Genomic DNA, 21,056 nt, shown 5'->3' on the forward strand with positions numbered 1-21,056 from the left:
TTCAGCAGCATCCTTTTCTGTCATTTCCAGAGACTCAGGCTGACACTGTTTCCTGTGGCCTTTGCTTTACGCATTTCTGCCACCCCGGCCCAGACTGCTTGCCTTCTCCAATGGGGGAGCTGGCCTCTTCAAGTGTGTTTCCTACTTTTCCCAAACCACACTGGCCGTTTGTTGGCTAATTTTACCCTTGGGCACCACAAAGGCCTGGAAGATCCCCTTATATGCCATCAGAGCCTCACACACAATCTCAGAACAAAGCAAGAGTGATTACAAGGAACTTCAGAACCATGAGTTCTTTGAGAATGGGTGAAATGCTGATTCTGACTTACCTGTATTATTTTTTATTACAACCCTCTGCTGTGTTCCAACTTTACTGTTCTTGAAATTCAAAAAGTCCACACCCCTTCAGTCACTGAAGCTTTACCTGGAATAATAAGGGCAGAAAATAAGGAAGGAAGCAACCAGAAGGAACAAAAGGGCCCACTTGGAAAAGAAACTCTCTCATATAATCAAATCAATTAAAAACTTGATTTGTGAGAGAAATAAGGGCCACCTGGATTAAGGAAACTCTCTACCTCAGTCTAAGCCATTTTAACTAAAACTATTAATAGGGGCAGGGCGCAGTGGCTCACACTTGTAATCTCAGCACTTTGGGAGGCTGAGGTGGGAGGATCACTTGAGCCCAGGAGTTTGAGACCAGCCTGGGCAATATAGCAAGACCTTTTCTCTACAAATAATTTTTAAAATAGCCAGATGTGGTGGTATTTACCTGTGGTCCCAGCTACTCGGTAGGCTCAGGTAAAAGGATCACTTGAGAATGGGAGGTGGAGGCTGCAGTGAGCCGTGATTGCACTCTAGCCTGGGCAACACAGCAAGACCCCATCTCAAAAATAACTATTAATGTCTTATTAATAGTAACTTAATGTTTGCAGAAGAAATCAGTATTATTTACAAACAGCTTTCACATGCATTTTCTCATTGGAGCCATAAGATCTTGAGAACAGACAAGCACCATTTTAAAATGCAGCAGCTGAAGTTCCCAAAGGTTGGGGAACTTTCCCCCAATCACTCAGCCACCAAGTGTCAAAGAAGAAATCAGTGCCCAGCTCTACCAACCCTTGCTCCAAACTCTTCCACAACACCATATAACATAATAGTTTCAACTTGAACAGCAATATTTATTATTTCTTCCTGCATAGATATGCTTTCTTAGCCAACAGAGATAGAATGACTTTGCATGCTAAGTGACCAACACTGCAATAGGATTAATGTATTTACCACAGACAACCCAAAAGGTAGAAAATCCACACAAAGGTAGTTAAGAAATACCTTATCCTTTCTGCATACTCTACTTTTCTCTTTAAATCATAGTTATACTTGCTGGGATTTTTTGTTTTAATTTTTTTTCTTTTTTTGTTCTTTGAGACAGAGTCTCAGGCTGAGTGCAGTGGCACAATCATGGCTCACTGCAGTCCATGGGCTGAAGCAATCCTCCCACCTCAGCCTCCCAAATAGCTAGGCCTTCAAGTGCATGCCACCATGCCCAGTTGATTTTTTTTTTTAGTAGAGATGGGGTCTTGCTATGTTGCCCAGGCTGGTCTCGAAATCTTGGACTCAAGTGATCTTCCCACCTCAGCCTTCCAAAGTGCTGGGATTACAGGTATGAACTACCATAACTGGCCTTTAAATTTTTGTATTTGGAAATAATTTCAAGCTTACAGAAGAGTTGTAGAATAATAATAGTACAAAAGTATCCAGGTACTTTTCACCCAGATTCACTTATTATCAACATTTAACCCATTTATTTAACCATTCACTCACTGTCCATTCATTCATTTGACTTTTTTTCTGAGCCATAAGGAGATAAGTTCAATACAACACAGCATTTTACCTCTAAATACTTCAGAATTTATTTCCTAAGAATATTCTCTTACATAACCACAATATAGTTATCAGCCTTAGTAAATTTAAAATTTATATAATACTTTAATCTACTGCTATATTCAGTTAACCCAATAATGCCCTTTATAGTTTTTCTCTTTCCTCCGATTCAGATCCAGTCCAGGGTCAGATACTGCATTTAGCTGCCATTACTCTTTAGCTTCCTTTCACCTGAACCACACCAGCTTTCCTTTGTCTTTTATGACACTGACACTTTAGAAGAATATAGCCTCTCCCCCTTTTTATATTAATAGAACATTTCTATTTTGACTTTCATGATGTTTCCTCAGGTGATTCCTGATGATTCAGTACAGAATCGTCATGTAGTTTTCTGCATTCTCAGAAAACTACAAAAGTGATATTTTCTTCTCTGGATATCACATCTAAAGGCACAAAAAGTCTATCTGCCCCAGCTTGGTTATGTTAATTTTGATCACCCAGCCAAGGTGTTGTCCAGCTTTTCCAATGAAAAATTACTACTTTTTCCCTTGCAGCTAACAAGTAATCTGTGGGAAGACACTTTAAGACCATGCAAATATCTTGTCCCCCATCAAAACTTCCCCCTAGATTTAGCATCCATTAGTGATGTCTGCCTGATAAAAACTTTATACTGTGATGGCTGCAACATGCTGACTTTTCCAACTCCAGCAATCCCTCCATATTATCATTCATTACTCAGCATTATACATTGTTTACCAATATATCTATTTATGATCACCTGAGATACATGAAGTCCTATTTTTTCAATGACTTATAATTTAACCTTGTACTTAAGTATTTTGGTGCTCCAACTGTCTCAGACTTAGCCAGTGGGAAGCCCTTCAAGCTGGCTCCTGTATCCCTGTGACATACTCCATCTTTTAAAAATATTTTCTTACTTTTATTTCCTTACTTTCTGATATTTAAAAAAAAATTGTTATGGGCTCATCTTGTGTCTACCCTGTCTCTAACCTGGATCCTGTCAATTCTCCCAAAACCACTGGTTCCTTTCCAAGGAGAATGCTGTTAGAGACCAAAATCTGGTATTACCCACTTTTATAGTCATTGTTCATATCTATTGATTATTATTTTGAATATGGGTCACAATCCCCTGTTACTTTGCATGCTTCTTTCCATTATAAGGTAAACAATTGGAGGGTGTTCAGTTTGGCTCCAGTGGCAGCTAAATTACTGGTGGGTCCTCTTGATCCTGCCAGGCTTCATTTTACACTTGGTTAAGATGAGTCTATTTCACTTATGTCCTTAGTCCAAGCTTATGGCCCTTACTGTAAGGTATGGATGGTCTTTATTCCTAGGATGTGATGTCTCAATAGAATGGCTATGTGATGTCTCAGTAGAATGGCTAAGGTATTCAGCAAGGTCTCTTCACCTTGGCTAGGCCAGAAACCCAATCTTTCTCAGTAATACATGACCTCTGGTACTGCCATTCTGTTCTTAGCCTAGCAGCAGCTGCTCTCTGCCGGGCCTCACCCCTCAAGTAGCTCCCTCCTCTTCAGTACCCTGCCATACAAATCCCAGCCTCTTCAGCAGCCTTAAACTCCAATCTCTGCTCTCTCAATGCTATGAGATCACCATGCTCTGCTAGAGTTCACCTCCCTATATCACAGCGGGGAAAGTGTTCAAGCAGGAAACCAGGGCAAATGTGAGTCCCCCTCTTGTGATTCTCTTCTCTCAAGGATCACAGTTCTGGATGCCTGCTATTCACTGCCTGAAAACCACTGCCTCATAGATAGTAGTCCTGTTTTCTAGCTGTTTACCTTAGGAGGCAAGAGCAGCACCCATTACTTCTCTCTTTTTCTCTTTATGCCTTTAATAGTAAATGATGATTGAGGAAGACAGGTCTGCTCTACTGGGAATGGTTAAGACTCAAATACTTTCAATGTATAATAAATGCTCTTTACTTAAACATTTCAAAGAAACTCACTTTCTAACAGTCTGTTTCTTACAAATGTATGTGCTTACTTTAAGCACAACACTGTAGCAAGAAAAATGTTCTCTATTGGTGAGGCAATTGCAAACAAATGACACGGAAATGTCCCTGTTTCTTCCAAAAAGCTCACTTCAGATAGCCAGCTGGCTATCACCCTAACATGCATTTACATTTATTTCCACAACTCTTCCTCCTACTGGCATAACAAAGCAGTAGAGCCTATCCAAAGTAATGAAAGTTAGTTGCTCTTCTTAATTTCTCTTGTTTATGTGCATGTTCTTAGGGATGGAGAAAAGAATCCTTTTCATATAAATCATTTTCTGGTGTATTTCCAGGTCTACTTATAACCACTGCTGAGAAAATAATTAGAAAATAAACAGTCAAAAATAAAACTTGCAACCCCAGATACAAAGCTAATCAAAAGAAAACCAGCAATGAAGAATAATATTTTATCAAATACTGTGAGAAAAGATGATTTTGTAATCACAGGAAAATGGAGAACAAGTCTTTCCCTGCACAAGCCAGTAGATTTGTGCTCATGGCACACATGCGTGCAGATGCTCACACACACACGCAGCATTCCAAACACACTGTTTGCAGACTAAAATGTGGGACACCCTCTTGCTACTTCTTGGGCAGAATTTCTTCATATTAGAAATCCACATTTCAGCTCATCTAATTCATTTTCTCAAAAGGAATCAATGCATGACAAGTTATACCTTTCTTTGGTTCTACTTCAGGTCCCCTAGATCTTAAAAGAGAGCATCTGATGTAAACAAAATGCTTTATTGTCTTTTTGTACCCCTCACTGTCCAGGCATTCCTAATATTCTTGGGGCTCTTAGAACAGTCTTTTCACAGATCACAGTGTCTCCTGTAGACCTTGTTGAATTCTGTTTCCTCAAGTTCTGCATGTGTCCAGCACCCCAATGAGGTACAAATTCTTCCGTGCGACCCATTTCCCAGGAATGCAGTCTGAGCCTCTGGGCTTGATAAAACAAGACCTCCATGAACTGCTCCCAGTACCCCTTACCATTTCGTCTCTTAACACTTTATGCTCCATCACTAGTGAAAAACTTGTAGCCATTCCCCTTCATGAAATACCCTTTTCCTCCTTTCTTCTCTTGACTAACTCTGAAAATTTTTTCATGATCACCATTCAAAGCTGGGTTAGTGCCCCAGCCCTATGCTCACCTTTATAATAAATAAACTTAACTGAGTGTCTTCGATATGCTAAGCATGGATGGGCACTTAACATGTATGATCTTATTTAGTGCTACTACTAAGCCTGTAAAGTAGGTGATATTTATTATTATCAGCCCATTTACAGATGAGCAAACATGAAGAAAGACTACACAGCGTCCCAATGTCACGCAGCTGGGGAGTGGTGGAGCCACAGAGCTCATAGGCTTTTCATTACAAACAGCATGAAACATAATTAGTTGGAAAATTAACAGCATAATAGGTACTTCCAGGCAAAAGGCCCAGAATGTCAATGGTGACCCTATGACTACACTGAAAGGGTAAAAATAAGATGAGAGTAACTCATCAGAATCCTTCAGAAGAGGGTGCAAAAAGAGACCTATAAACTAACATCAACTATAATGCCCATAATAAAGACCAAAATATTTTACCAAGACAGGGTGATCAGCAATTTCTAAGAATCAAGTAATATACACGTGGCTCAAGCAAAAATAATGTTTAAAAGAAGTGGCGGAAATAGGAAAGAATTTTCTTAGTAGGGATTAGAGAAAAAGCATTAAGTCAAAGATTAAGAAGGGCTCTCAGAGGAAATAATCTGGAATATTTGAATAATTAAATCAATTCCATCCTCAAGAAGTTCTTATACTGGGTAACAAATAGCATCCTCTATTGGAGTTACATGTTGGCTCCTACACAAATTGAATGAGTGAAGATTAGTGAATAGGAAAAATTATGTTGTACCCCATCTGGGCCCTGTGTGCCACAGACCCAATATGCCTGTTTCTGGCTCTAGATTGCAAAGGTGGGGTGTAAAGGAGGCATGAACAGGAATGCTGATGACGTGCTCCTTCCAAATGCCACCCAGACAGCCTCATGAAGAGCAAGGCAGAGAGAATCAATATTTCAGTACAGGCACCACTCAAGCAGGTTACCCTTCTTCACTGGTAGAGACCGAGATGCTTGGTCTCTCGGACCTTGATTGTGAAGATCTTAACCTCACTTCAAAATAAAAATCAAGCACAGTCAAAGTTATCAATGCTGGGCTCTACACTTCTCAGGAAAATTGAAAAACAGAAAAGAATCAAAAGTAGAAAAGTAAAGATCACTGAAACCTAATTTGAGGTATGAAATTCCCAGAGAAAGTTTTGTCTACGGAAAACAAGGGAGACTGTACCACTTACCATCATTTTAAGCACTACTCTGCTATGAGCAATGGATAGCATTTTTCCATTTCCACCAAAGATAGAGCAGTGAAAACAACTTTAGCCTAAAGCATAAGAATTTCAGCTTTAAGACAGTGACTTTCTCCAAAGCAAGAAATTTTAACTAAGGAGTCTGTAGTTTGTATACCCATGTCAAAGGTTGCTATGTTAATTATTAAAACGTAGAACTCTCAAATTGGTATTCCTGTAGAATATGTGATTTTTGCCTCAGAAGTTGCGATAATAATCAATAATACAACCATTTATTGAGTGCTTTGTTACAGGCCAAAAGTCACTCAGGGAGGCCTGAGGGGAAGCCCAGCTCTGTTAGTGCTGTGGGATTCACATGTGTATTAGTCCGTTCTCAAAGTGCTATGAAAACTACCTGAGACTAGGTAATTTATAAAGAAAACAGGTTTAACTGACTCACAGTTCCATCGGCTTAACAGTAAGCATAACTGGAAGGCCTCAGGAAACTTACAATCACAGCAGAAGGCGAAGGGGAAACAAGCACCTTCTTCTAATGGCAGCAGGAGGGGGTGGTCGGTGGGGGAAGTGCCACACTTTCAAACCATCAGATGTCATGAGAACTCACTGTCATGAGAACAGCATGGGGGAAATCTGCCCCCATGATCCAATCATCTCCCACCAGGTCCCTCCCCTGACACATGGGGATTACAAATCGACATGAGATTTGGGTGTGGACACAGAGCTAAACCATATAGACACACAATCTCCCTGTTTCAATGCACAACCTCTTGACTACAGGGATAAGACCAATGCAAATTAAACTTACACTTACAAAATAGAATAACAACTGCTTTATGAGGTTTGAGAAAGGATTCAGTTAAGTTAATCTTATTTACCCTGTGCCTATCATGTAGCAAGCACTTCATAAATGTTAGCTATTATTACTGGCAAATAATTTTAACTTTACGTGGGTCAACTTCTTCCTGTTATTGAATCCCTGATTCTGTTAAAGGCAAGAGAGGGTGTTTAGGTCAATGAGAGTAATGTAACTTCAAGATGAAAAAGAACTGGCTGGCCGGGCATGGTGGCTCACGCCTGTAATCATAGCACTCTGGGAGGCCGGGGCAGGTGGATCACGAGGTCAAGAGATCGAGACCATCCTGGCCAACATTGTGAAACCCTGTCTCTACTAAAACTACAAAAATTAGCTGGGCGTGGTGGCATGTGCCTGTAGTCCCAGCTACTTGGGAGGCTGAGGCAGGAGAATCGCTTGAACCTGTGAGGTGGAGGTTGCAGTGAGCCGAGATTGTGCCACTGCACTCCAGCTGGGTGACAGAGTAAGGCTCTGTCTCAAAAAAAAAAAAAAAAAAAGAAGAAAGAAAAGAAAAAGAACTGGCCACGTGTTCAACCACGCAGCCCATCCACAGCCATCCACTCCCTAAGTAGACATTGATGGCATGCCCATCACGCATGGAGCACTGGGGTAGGCCTCTATGGGGAAAGTCAAAATGAAAATGGCACAGCCCATAGCATTGCTCAAAGGACATCATCACCTTATTGTTAATCACAAACACTTGTGGAATATTCCCCATATGCCAGGCAGTGCTGCAAGCAACGTGTGTGTATGTGTTCACGCACACACTTATAAACATATATATTTACTCTTTTAATCCTCAAAATAACTCTTTAAAGTATTACTTACTATCCCTAATTTACAGATGAGAAACTGAGGCACAGAGAGAAAATATAACTTGCTCTCGGTTGCACAGCCTGTAATTGGCAGAGCTGAGATTCAGCTCCTGGCTATCCAGTTTCATAGTCTTAGGCTCCTAGCCACTTGATACACTGCCTCTCCCTAGACGTGTCCGCTAAGAACTAGAGTGAGAACAGACTACAATAAGGGCCCAGTAGGAACACAAATAAAGTGTGGTGTTTGTGGGTTACTTGTGCTATCTTGACACATAACAGGAAGAAGAAGAGGCCTTTAACTACAAAATGATGTGTTTAAGCACACCGTAGCAACCCAGACTGAAAGTCATCCAAAAAACACTTGTGTCTGTCACCTTGAAGAGCCACCTTCTCAGTTATTTAACACATGCTGCAGGGAAAGAAGAGGGCTAAGAATATGGGCTTAGAAGTCAGACATGCCTGGATTTGATTGGCAGGTCCTCCAACAACAGCTCTGTGGTCTTCAACAAATAAATTACTTGACCTGTCTCTTCAATATCCTCATTGTAAGGATTAAATGAGAAAATTTATGAAAGAGTTTAGTTGTAGGACATGGCTCTAAGTACTAAATAAATAAAATAATAAAAATACTAAATAAATAAATTGTTGTTGCTATTTTGCTTCAAGATTCATTCCTAAGTAATATTTAAGAGTACCAAGTACACAATATCAGTCTATAAACCAAAAAGTATGCAACTTACAGGATTTGAAATACATTGTGGATTCATTATGATATCAATAAGTATGAATTTTAGTAGAGCCCAAAAAGTATGATAAATCTGTGTTTCAAAATGCTAGAGAATAAAAAAATTCTTTCATCTTATGAGATAAGAGCAGTTGTGTATTGAGGGATGACTCTGTCCTCAGTCCCGTAACAGGTACAATGCAGATTTTACTCAATCTTCAAAAACCACTCGGGGGTTTGTCAAATGATACTGATTTTACAGATGAGGATTCTGAGCCTCTCAGAGGTTAAATGACTGACTCCAGGTCACACTACCAATACACAGCAGAGACTACTGCTTAAAACCAAAAGACTTACCAGTGAGGCAGTCAGAAACATAGCCATTCCACAAAGCATTTCCTTGGCACCAATCAGAATTTCATCAAGAAACATCCCAATATTATCAATGTCTAAATCCCCATTGCACATATTGTGTTTTAAAGAAGCCTAGGCTGGGTGGTAGCTCACACCTGTAATTCCAGCACTTTGGGAAGCCAAGGTGAAAGGATCGCTTGAGCCCAGGAGGCCTAGACCAGCCTGGGCAAAATAGGGAGACCTCTGTCTCTACAAAAAAATAAAAACTAGTCAGGCTGAGGTGAGAGAATAGCTTGAGCCCAGGAGGTTGAGGCTGCAATGAGCCATGATTGCAACAGAGCAAGACCCTGTTTCCAAAAAAAGAAGAAGAAGAAGCCTAAATCACTGACTGGGAGGTTGTGATATGCCACTGGTCAAAGTGACATACTACTAGAAATCTGATTCCATCATCCAGTTCAGTCAGAATGTCCCTTGGAAACATTGTCAGAGATGGGTAATTTACAAATTGCCATAGCTATCCAAAAGTGACTATATTTCCACAGCAATACATTGGTTCCTACAGCTGGAACATGGGGAAAACAAAGGAACATCAATGGCATTAGACAAGGTATGTGTATGTGTTTCGGGTAAGTGTGGATACAGCAGGAAAAGGTAAAGCCAAAGATCCATTTCTGATTTTGTTGATAGACGAACATGCTTACCACCAATATTCGAATCAATTACTTGTAAACATTTTTGTTTATGGTTTTCTATGTGTCACCTGTCCCTAAGAAAAAAGAAGGCGGCAAGGAAGTTCACTATGTAAATTCTAAGACTCAACTCTGCCTCTAATACTTCCAGACTGTAATTGCCATCCCTGAAACGGCAGAGTCCATATTTTGGAGACCACTGTATCCTTACCACAATACAATGCTAGGTAAACTTAGGCCTTCAATAAACATGGATGGATGTTCACACTCAGCCATAATACAAAATGCGGAGGAAAAAGGTGTGAGGGGCTGCCCGAGAAGGATTACTTATTATTCAACTGCTCTTTGGAACTTAATAGTCATAGAAAACGTGGAATTACAGGAGGTTCGATTTTCTGAACTTTTTTTGAATAAGTACATCTTACACTTTGGGGGTGAAAAATGCCTCCCTATTCCCTTTGACTATTCAAAATATTTGCCAATATTATTAAATACTTACAGGTGTAAAAATGCCATCTAATCGACTATTTCAGAAATATGAATCATAGATGCAAAAATTTATCGTAGCATTGTGCTTGACACAGCAGAAATAAAGAAGAACAAGGCTGGGCCAACAATGGCTGAATGGAGGGACAGACTCTAAACAAATAATTACCATACTGTACCATACAATTGGTGCTTTTGGCAAAGGAGAACCATGTACTGGAGGACCCAGAGGAGGGAATGACTAACACTGCTTACATAAAAAATCCCACACCATAAAAAAGTTTTCTTTCCTCCAATATTCTTTGCAATTTCCTTGTCCAATCTTCACTATTTCCTTTAAAGCGAAAAAGCACCACAGGCCCTCTGTATACTAAATACTCCTAAATAGCTACCGTCTTTCTCAATCATCATCCCATCTCCTGAAAACCTGCACATTGCCTTAAATAAGAAGTTTCCACAAACTAATGATCAGCCACCCTGTTAACACATAATTTAATTATTTTAGATGAGCTTCATCAGAATTTTTTTGGCCCTGGTGTTTCCTCCAAAATTCCCGGCCTTCTTATAGTCAATTAAACTGTATGTGCTTTTCTATCCAAAAATCTTAAAGACGCAGCCAAATGGATATTTTTCTAAAATTTTCTAACACCATCATTAGCAGTTCATTTCATTACATGATTAAAAAATAACTTGATAATGCTGTCAGTGTGACTGAACATTAAAATTATTTCTAAATTTCTGATGGGACAGAAAGGGAAATGGGCAAGCCATATAATTCTAATCAAAGGAAAACATATAAAAGGGCTTTCCTCCGAAGTACTGAGAAGCAGAATCTTCTTTTAGAGACAGGGTCTCACTGTGTCCCCCAGGCTGAAGTGCAGTTAGCGCAATTATAGGTCACTGTAGGCTTGAATTCCTGGGCTCCAAGCGATCCTCCCGCCTCAGCCTCCCAAGTAGCTAAGACTACACGTATGTGCCACCACATCTGGCTATTTTTTTTTTTCTGTGCTGACAGGGTCTTGCTGTGTTACCCAAGCTGGTCTCAAACTCCTGGCCTCAAGCACTGCTCCCGCCTCAGCCTCTCAAAGCACTGGGATTACAGGCATGAACCACTGCGTCCTCTTTTTTAACAATAGTTTATATAATACATGCAAGTGCAATGTGGTTTCTTCTATTTTCATTTAAAATCTATGAGGATAATACTAAAGTGTGCCTCAGGGAAAAGGATACTGGAAGGGGAGGCACTGAAAATGTAGAAATAAACACCTTTTTCTTATTTCAAGTTAAAAAGTACTAGATAAGATGACTGAAAACATATTGAGCAGGGAGGTTTCACAAACAGGATGGTCCCTAACACAGGACCTTCTAGGAAAACCATTTGGATGTGGTCTTTTATACAGGACAATCCCAGAAAAAAAACAGAAATAAAAGGTTTTCTAAAAATTCAACAACTACTTCACTATTCAGAAAGTCGTAATCTCCCTTAGCTAGGGCAGGCACCATTTATACCTCAGTGCCACCACCTGATTGATCTGAAGCTTGTTACCAGTGAAAATCTTGCTATCACCCATGTGTGCTCATAGGTTTCATATTTTAAATGGAATATACATGTGTAGACTACCTGTTAGTACCTTACTCTCTGCTCAACTTTTACTTTCCTTAACAGTAAAAAGCTATTCTATCTGTTCGAGGAAGTGCCATACATGTTTACTTGTTTTTTTTAATAAATTCCCTTGCCTTTATGCATCCTATTCATTTCAAAGTGACTTAGAGCACACTGTTCAATAAACGTGATACAAGTGTTTGGTACATAATCACCCACAAGCTGGTACTCTACAGGTCTGTTAGCATGGTTGGTACTGAACCAGAAGTAAGAGCTAGCCACTGCACTACACACGTGACAAAAGTCTTCTTGAATCCCCACAATGTCACTCAAACTAGGGCTTGGCTCTTTATCTGCCCACTCCACCACCTGCCCTACAAAGGGGTTGGATCCACTCATCCTACCCAATGGTCTGAACTTCTTCCTCCTCTCTGCTGCAGCAAGTTGCCCACCTTCCCTACCTGCCCACTGCCTGAATACATGCTTGGAAGGTATACTACCTATACCAATACCACCATCTCCACCTACTAAAAATTTGGGATATGCCAGATAGCTTTAATCCAAGCAATAGCATGATAAGGCAGGGACTAATCTCATCTTACAGATAAGACACTTACAGATAAAGTTCAGAGAGAATGGTCAGTAACCAGCATGCAAGTGGTCAAGCCAGGACTGCAACCCAGATTCTGAGACCAAATTCTGGCTTGGGATTGAATTATTTACATTCATATGTACACAGAAGGTCCTTGAATAACACTGTTTAATTCAACTTTGTTTTAACACTGATGAGAAGAAAAATTGGTTCCTGGTCAGGGTCACCATCCGTGTGGAGTCCGCAAGTTCTTCCCATGTCTGCATGGGTTTTCTCAGGTACTCTGGTTTCTTATCCAGTTCCCAGAGATATGTCCCTTAGGTTCCTTGGCATGTCTCCATGGTCGCAGTCTGAATGAGACTGTGTGTGTGTGTGTGTGTGTGTGTGTGTCCTGTGATGGGATGGTGTCCTGTCCAGAATGGGTTCCCACCTTGTGCCCTGAGCTGCTAGGATAGGCTCTCTCACCAAAGACCCTGAACTAGAATAACTGGATAAATAATTATCTTACTTGTTTGTATCAATTTTTCTTAAGCATAAGTATAGTTCATATCCATCTCAATTTTTAATATTAGAAGTGTTTTGTCCTTATTTAGAAGTTTGGTGATGTTTTTGTGGTCAGAAATATGCCATAGGAACTTAACTCTTATTTATATCAATTAGCCCATGAGAAAACTGGTTTCTTAACATGTTGTTTCTCTTAAGAATGACAGTTTCCAAGAACCTATCGATGACATTAAGTGAGGACTTACTGTTGTTAACCTTGCATCAAGTCAAATTATTTTTCTTAAAGCCCTAAAATTGCTAAAAGACTTTGGTTTATGAGTTGCCTATACAATCCTCCGCAAAATTCATGATTTGGAAGGTAGTTTTTAGGTCTTTAGCCCTAGGCAAAGTGGTCCATCTTTTTTTATTGCTACATGGATCAGGTTTGGATTTCCCAGACTTTCTATGACTGTAGAATAGACTGATAGCTGATTTCTTTGAATGTGGGATTACTTCAATTCACGTAAGCAATCCACCAAGTGCAGTTACTAGGTATCAAGTGCTGAGTTAGGTGCCAGGAACAGTAACAGTAAGGCATGAATTCTAAGAGCTCCGAGTCTGGTGGGGCATACACAACATGCTCACAAATAAATGAGACAGGTACTGCATAAATCCAAAGGATGAGATATTGATCTTCATGGAAAAAATGCTGAGCTAATGTAGAGTAAAAATAGAATATTTTTAAATACTCTTCTATTTTGAGTGGACTAATGTTTCCATATAACTTTTCTAAAAACACTATTATACAAGTTTCCATATAACTTTTCTAAAAACACTATTATACAAGTATCGCAATCTCATTGAAATCTTTGACAAAGATGGTGAAAAATAAGTAGAGAGATCTTTTCCCCCAAGAAATTCTTTTATTTTAGGTTTACTTTTTTTGTTTTAATTGTGATGGAACTGGCGAAAGTCAGGATTAAAGGGTTTTTTTCCCCTTAATTCAAAATACTGTTAAGATGAATTTTTCTTCTTTGATTTTAATATAACAGTCCTTCCTTTGTTCTGGTTTTCAGCACAGTGAATCAAAAGCACTCATGAATATTGGTAAGTTGAGAAATACAGCTTGAAACTCTGAAAGATCAGTGAACAAATGTTTGATAATCAGATCAGCTTTAAAATAGGAACTTGAAAATAATAGGAAGCTTCAGACCTTCTTTCTCTAACATTATTTGAATCATCAATTGTTTACATACGATGTTTTGCTTTATCTTTTCAGAACCTTTTAAAGGTTGTTATTCGTAAGTGAACACACACATTTTTTTTAATTACGTTCAGGAAATAATAATAATTTATTATTATAAAAGAGAACATATATAAATCTATAAGGAAAACACTAAGCCTTAAATAGGAAAAAAACAGATAAAAATATATAAAGTTTATATATGCACATATGTAAATTACATAAGAAAAACAGAAATGGCTAATGAACACATGGTTAAACGAACCATGTTACATATAATATGATATCCTCTGCACCGGTTAAAAACAAAAAAGGAAGTTGGGTGCGGTGGCACATCCCTATAGTCCCAGCTACTTGGGAGGCTAAGGCAGAAGGATCACTTGAGCCCAGGAGTTTGAGTCTAGCCTTGTCTACACAGTAAGACCATATCTCAAGGAGAAAAAATAAGGAGAGTTAAAAACCATAAATTTATCCCCAAAATATATAGAATATTAATTTTTAAAGCCCAATAAACTGTGCATCTATGTATTTACCTATCTGCACACACACATTTAAGTACAGCAAAAGGTCCACAAAGATACATTCAACTGATAAAAGTGGGTACCTGTAGGGATGGAAAGGGAAAGAGACAGAAGACAGTCAAAGAGGGCTTCGTATAGTGTCAAAATTTTTGAGATGTATTCATCTATCATTTGCATAACTAAAAAGAAGTTAAAATATAGTACTTGGCACATTAAAAATAGTGTAACAAATAGACACTGTGGACATTGGCTCAATGTCACCTATTATTCAAAGGAATGTAAATTGAACCAATGCAATATTTCGTATTAAATTGGCATTTTAAAATATTCAATGCTACTGATAGTAAAATGAGATGAATGCTTCCCTACACAGGGAACCATTATCCATCAGGAGCTTTAAAAATGCCCATGCTGTTTGACAGAGTTCCAGTTTGAATCTATCTTAAGGAAATAATTAGAAATGAGGGTAAAATTTGTATTACTGTTTTCACTACTAAGATGCAAAATTACCCAATTGTTCAAGAACAGGAAAGCGATTTACAAAACTGAGATATCCACATAGTTGAATAGTATGCAGCCATTAAAAATTATATTCATGCAGAAATGCTTCAGATATTAAATGAGGACAGCAGGATGCAAAAATAGTCTTAAAAATATAAAATATATACACATAGAAAAAGAATAGGCAAAATACACCAAATAGGTTAACAAAATGATAGCTGTGTTCTCACACCTTTCTTGTTCAGTTTTGTATCCACAGCAACTTGAACAGTTTCCAGCTTATGGCATCAGACATGCAGACACTGCTAAGTGAATAAATTTTCCATTAAAAACAATAGCTATTGGCCAGACGTGGTGACTCATGCCTGTAATTCCAGCACTTTGGGAGACCGAGGCAGTTGAATCACCTGAGGTCAGGAGTTCAAGACCAGCCTGGCCAACATGGTGAAACCATCTCTACTAAAAAGACAAAAATTAGCCGGGCATGGTGGCAGGTGCCTGTAGTTCTAGCTACTCGGGAGGCTGAGGGAGGAGAATCACTTGAACCTGGGAGGCAGAGGTTGCAGTGAGCCAAGATCACGCCACTGCACTCCAGCATGGTGAGAGAGTGAGAGTTCGTCTCAAAAAAAAAAAAACAACAACTATCATCTTAAAAAGTGTCTAGTCTTTTTCATTGTACCCTGGCTGTTCATATGAAGCATGCCTATGCACAGAATTTATTCTGAGAAATGCTGCTGCAAGTATTTCCTTAAAGCAAGCTTAATTTTTATTTTTTGAGATGGAGTCTCGCTCTGTCACCAGGCTGGAGTGCAGTGGTGCAATCTCAGCTCACTGCAACCTCCACCTCCTGGGTTCAAGCGATTCTCCTGCCTCAGCTTCTCGAGTAGCTGGGATTACAGGTACAGGCGCACCACCACACCTAGCTAATTTTTGTATTTTTAGTAGAGATGGGGTTTCACCATGTTGGCTAGGATGGTCTCGATCTCTTGACTTCATGATCCACCTGCCTCGGCCTCCCAAAGTGCTGGGATTACAGGCATGAGCCACCATGCCTGGCCAAGCTTAAATTCTTAATGGGCTGATTCACTGATACCACTCTATGACCACGGGATCTAGGTGTTAAGATGGAAACTTGACTCTTCTGAACATCAGCTCTAGTGTCTGAGATGCTCTCACACCTCTGATTCAGCCACTTTTGGGGGAGAGGGGCCAAGCTTGGCCTTTATGGCTGTTACCCAACCCCACTCAGAGACATGAATGTATGACATCTCAGTGGGAATTTCCTAGGCAGAGCTTCAAACTAGACAAATGTAGTTAATATTACTGTATTAGATTTCGTTTTTATACATTCTTCTTTACTATACTGATATCCCTTCTTGCTTCACATCCTTCAGTTCTTCCCACACACACATCCACTCCTTGTAATCAAAATCCTCATTTCCAGCTGGGCACAGTGCTCATGCCTGTAATCCTAACACTTTGGGAGGCTGAAGTCGAAAGATCTCTTGAGCCCAGGAGTTTGAGACCAGCCTGGGCAACACAACAAGACTCCATCTCTACTAAAAATCAAAAATTAGTCAAAAATGGTGGTACAAGCCTATAGTCTCAGCTACTCAGGAGAATGAGGTGGGAGGATCCCTTGAGCCCAGGAGATCAAAGCTGCAGTGAGCTGTGATTGTGCCACTGCATAAACAGTCAAGACCCTGTCTCAGAAAAATGAACAAAGAAACAAACAAACAAAAAACCATTTCCTTTTGGGGAATAAACCTATCAGAAATATTTAGATTTAAAATGATAGAATATATAATTATTGAGATTTTAAATGATTAGAACTACCAGGAATATTTGGAGTAAAGGGTCGACAAGGCACCTGTTAATAATCATGTTTTTATTGCTGTATTAAACTGCTTAATTACAAAAATAATTCTACATTCTCACAGAAAACATTTTATGTACAGCACTAAAGCTCTAAGAAGGAAAAACTACCTGGAATTTCACTACTCAAAGATAATCCAAGTGAACATTTTGATTAATGCCCTTCCAGGTCTCTCCTCCATGTTTACAAAGTTTCCTTATTGAAATCTTAATCTGTTTATTATAGCATGTTTTTCATACATTTTGTCCCATGTCATACTTTTCTTCATAATGAAAAATATGAAAAACATGCTATAATCATTGTCATCATTAAAAACATGCTATAATCATTGTCAAGATTATGCAATAGTCTATCATATAGGTGAATTATATTTATTCAACCTCCTTTTGGACATCATCTGGGTTGCTTCCAATGTTCAGCATTTAGGCATCCTCAGAGTGAAATCTCTGAATACATCACTCATCATTTCCTTAGAAGTTACTCTTAGAAGTAGACTAACAGAGAGACAAAGGGTTGACACATTGCTTCTTGTTTGGTCCCCAGGCCTTCCAGGGAAAACAGCCCACTGAGTCATCTTAGCATTTGCATTTCTCTCAAGCTCCTTTGGCTGAATTTTCCCAGTCTGTATCTCTAACATGTCTAACTGAATGACTGATACATATCAACGAATATCCCAGGACCCTCTACTGATCTTGTTTGATCCTTAGTTCAAACCTTTGTTTTTTCCACACAGTAGCTTTCTGATCAACGGACAAAGTAACCTTTTCTCCAGAAAGTTTGGAGTATGGAGCCTGTACCTCCAAATCTCAAACCCTCCTACTGCTAAGACTACTCACCTGGGATGGTGTCAGAGATAAAATGTTGGGGTATTCAGCCCTCTACCCCATTTCATGATGCTAACACTTAATTTACTTAGCATCATCCTGTTTCTTTTCTTTTTTTTTCTTTATATATATATATATATTTTTATTATACTTTAAGTTCTAGGGTACATGTGCACAACGTGCAGGTTTGTTACATATGTATACATGTGCCATGTTGGTGTGCTGCACCCATTAACTCATCATTTACATTAGATATATCTCTTAATGCTATCCCTCCCCGCCACCCCCCGCCTACCCCCATCCCACAACAGGCCCCACTGTGTGATGTTCCCCATCCTGTTTCTTTTTGTGAACCAAGGTTTCAGTGGGACTACATGCTGGTAGTTTTTTAAATAGGAATGTTGCCTTAGTGGAACAGTAGCTGCTTAGGATTATTCCTTAGGTCATAGCGCTTGTCTACATTGTACCATCAGGAAGAATGAGGTTACAAAGCAGAATTCAGGAAGAGTGACACATTCACTGTGAGAGCACAAAAGCCATCCAAGAAGATGGCTTCAACCATTTGCTTATTTACCCTACAAGTAACTAAGCTCATACTGCATCTATTAAGCCATATGAATCCCATTACATATTAAATGTTTGGTCAGTTCTCAAGAAGGCACTGCTACTCAGGAGGCTGGGGCAGGAGGCTTGCTTGAGCCCAGCTATTCAAAGTTACAGTGAGCTATGATTATGCCACTGCACTCCAGCCTGGGCAACAGAGTGAGATCCTGCTCTGGAAATATACAAATTAAACAAATAATAATAAGGCGCTGGATAAGATGCAGATAAAACCAAAGAGCTTATCAGGGGTGGGTGCGTGGGCTCACACCTGTAATCCCAGCACTTTGGGAGGCTGAGGCAGGCAGATCATGAGCTCAGGAGATCGAGACCAACCTGGCTAACACGGTAAAACCCCGTCTCTACTAAAAATACAAAAAAATTAGCCGGGCATGGTGGTGGGTGCCTGTAGTCCCAGCTACTCGGGAGGCTGAGGCAGGACAATGGCACGAACCTGGAAGGTGGAGCTTGCAGTGAGCCAAGATCGTGCCACTGTACTACAGCCTGGGCTACTGAGCGAGACTCCATCTCAAAAAAAAAAAAAAAAAAAGAGAGAGAGAGCTTATCAGGGGTGCCTTCAGCATTCTGGACAGGACAATCCTTCATTAAGTGGGACCCTCCCACTCCCAACTACTGAAAGGTATTTAGCATCCCACACCCTCAGGACGTTAAATCCTGATATACACACCCCTCATCATCATGACCACTGAAAATGTTCCCACACATTTCGAAACACCAGAGGAGAGGGATGACACCATTCCCCACTGACAACTTCTGTGTCTACTTGGTGGGATGGAATTCACATTCAGGAAATGACAGAAGACAATACTGATCTGGAGATGGAACTGTGAGATAAAAGCTGTAAGTACCATTAAGTGGTCAAAGGTGATCCAAAAGAGTAGAGCAAGTTTTGATAAGAACAGGAGATGGAGACTTGTAACCTTCCCCAGAATCCAGTCCAGGGTTAAAGTCTGCCATGAAACGCCTTCTCATCAACACCCTGGATTTCCCCTGCTTAAGCTGATTACATGAACTAATACAAGGAAACCACCGAACTCGGCGAGCAGCACATCCTACACACTTGGCAATGCCAACTTTTAAAACACAGGTATTGTTCCTGTCCTCCTGCTCAGGGTAAGTGTTCTTGCCATGTGGGCATCCAAGGAGGGCAGAACAGTGACAGCCCTGGTGAGCATGAAGGGCACTACTGGCCTTCCCCTCCCGGGCTTCTCCAGAGGACTCAACCATAGGCCCCGCCCATTCACTGCTGAACTGAGGAGATCAGACCCCTGCCTAGTTCCTTTCCGCCTGCATCAGCTGTGGTCAAAGGGCCATTGTTCCCGGAAGGCCAGTGTGTTTTAGCCGTCTAGGAACAATGCCCCTTGTTGATCCTCTGTGCTCCAGTTGCATAAGATCATAGACTATTTTCAACCTTAGTCATAATCAATACCATCACCTTTTATTGTATAGTGTTGGCATTGATATGTTTTCTGATAACATCTTTATGCTCAGGTGAGAATGAAAAGGTCGGTGAATGAGCCATCTTTTATGGAACCTGTTCGAAATTTATTAATGACAGAGTATATGCTAAGTATTATATGGGACCTGATTCTCAAACTTATGGAGCTTATTTAAAGTGCAAAGTGACCATTTTAAAATGCAGTTTTCTGGGCCTCTCAAATTCTGATTCAGTAAGTTGTGGGGGCATGAACCTGCAAATTAACCATCCCCACGTGTTTCTGATACAGGTGATCCATGGGTATGCTTTGTGAAACACTGCCACAGAATGATAGTAAACTAAATTTAAAATGAGCATCTTCTTCTTGATGTTTTATATTCTATCTCCTTGAAATGGATCTTTCACTAACAAAATAAACATTAAGTAAAAGTTAAATGGAAACAAGAAATCAACTTAATTATGAAAGAAAATTAGAGTCCCTGCTGTAAGGCTCATAGATACACATGATAAGCCTATGCAACTGAAAGTTTTATTTATATATATATAAAATTTACATTCTAGTCTGCATAAGAGAGTGGCTAAACAGAAAATGATTATTTACGCCAAAGCATACTGAATGTAATTATACAACCTTATATTTGAATATGCTCTACTAATTTTTCAGTATTTCTTACTTAATCTTCATGAAAGAATTATCTTATCTTATAATCTGATGACCTGTATTAGACTGGCATGAAAATTAAGGCATAAAGAGTTTATGCAACATGTTTAAAGGTCAATACAAGGACCTAAACATCCAGAAGGTGATGACATTTTCTGCCAGATTAGAAATGTCAAATAGGTTTCGTGCCACATGCCAATTCACACAGACCAGTAGACCAGAAACAACTGCCTGGACAGCACTAAGAAAGCCAGCCCAGGGGAAGGATGTGGTGATAAATTAGTAATAAATAGACTGGCTCATCTGGCAGGTAAAAAAAATGGTGGCATCTGTGCCACACCTCATGCTAGATATGCCAACTCTCAGAGTATTTAGCAGCACTTAAAATACTCACAATTACCACTACTCTCATTCTTTCACTCAACAAATATGAATAAGCATCCACTATATGCCAGCCACTAGAGATATACCAAGAGACTGCTATCAAGGGGGTCAATGTCATGCAA

At 39.7% G+C, this 21,056-nt stretch overlaps 1 protein-coding gene across 11 annotated transcripts in view; it reads right to left on the reverse strand.

Moving 5' to 3' along the window:
- Nucleotides 1-21,056, reverse strand: part of SGMS1 (sphingomyelin synthase 1) — a 319,772-nt gene that overhangs the window by 215,963 nt on the left and 82,753 nt on the right. For 9 of the 11 annotated variants that reach the window (XM_063727644.1, XM_063727650.1, XM_063727645.1 and 6 more), the window contains exon 3: nt 330-424. The exons of 1 other annotated variant lie outside the window; for it this stretch is intronic. The gene's annotated coding sequence lies outside the window, so the exon portion shown is untranslated. Of the gene's footprint in view, nt 1-329; nt 425-14,641; nt 14,713-21,056 lie in introns of all 11 variants that reach the window. One more of the 11 variants, XM_054522606.2, reaches the window with a different exon arrangement.

Source organism: Pongo abelii, chromosome 8 (assembly GCF_028885655.2).
Source record: "Pongo abelii isolate AG06213 chromosome 8, NHGRI_mPonAbe1-v2.0_pri, whole genome shotgun sequence".
NCBI lineage: Eukaryota > Metazoa > Chordata > Mammalia > Primates > Hominidae > Pongo > Pongo abelii.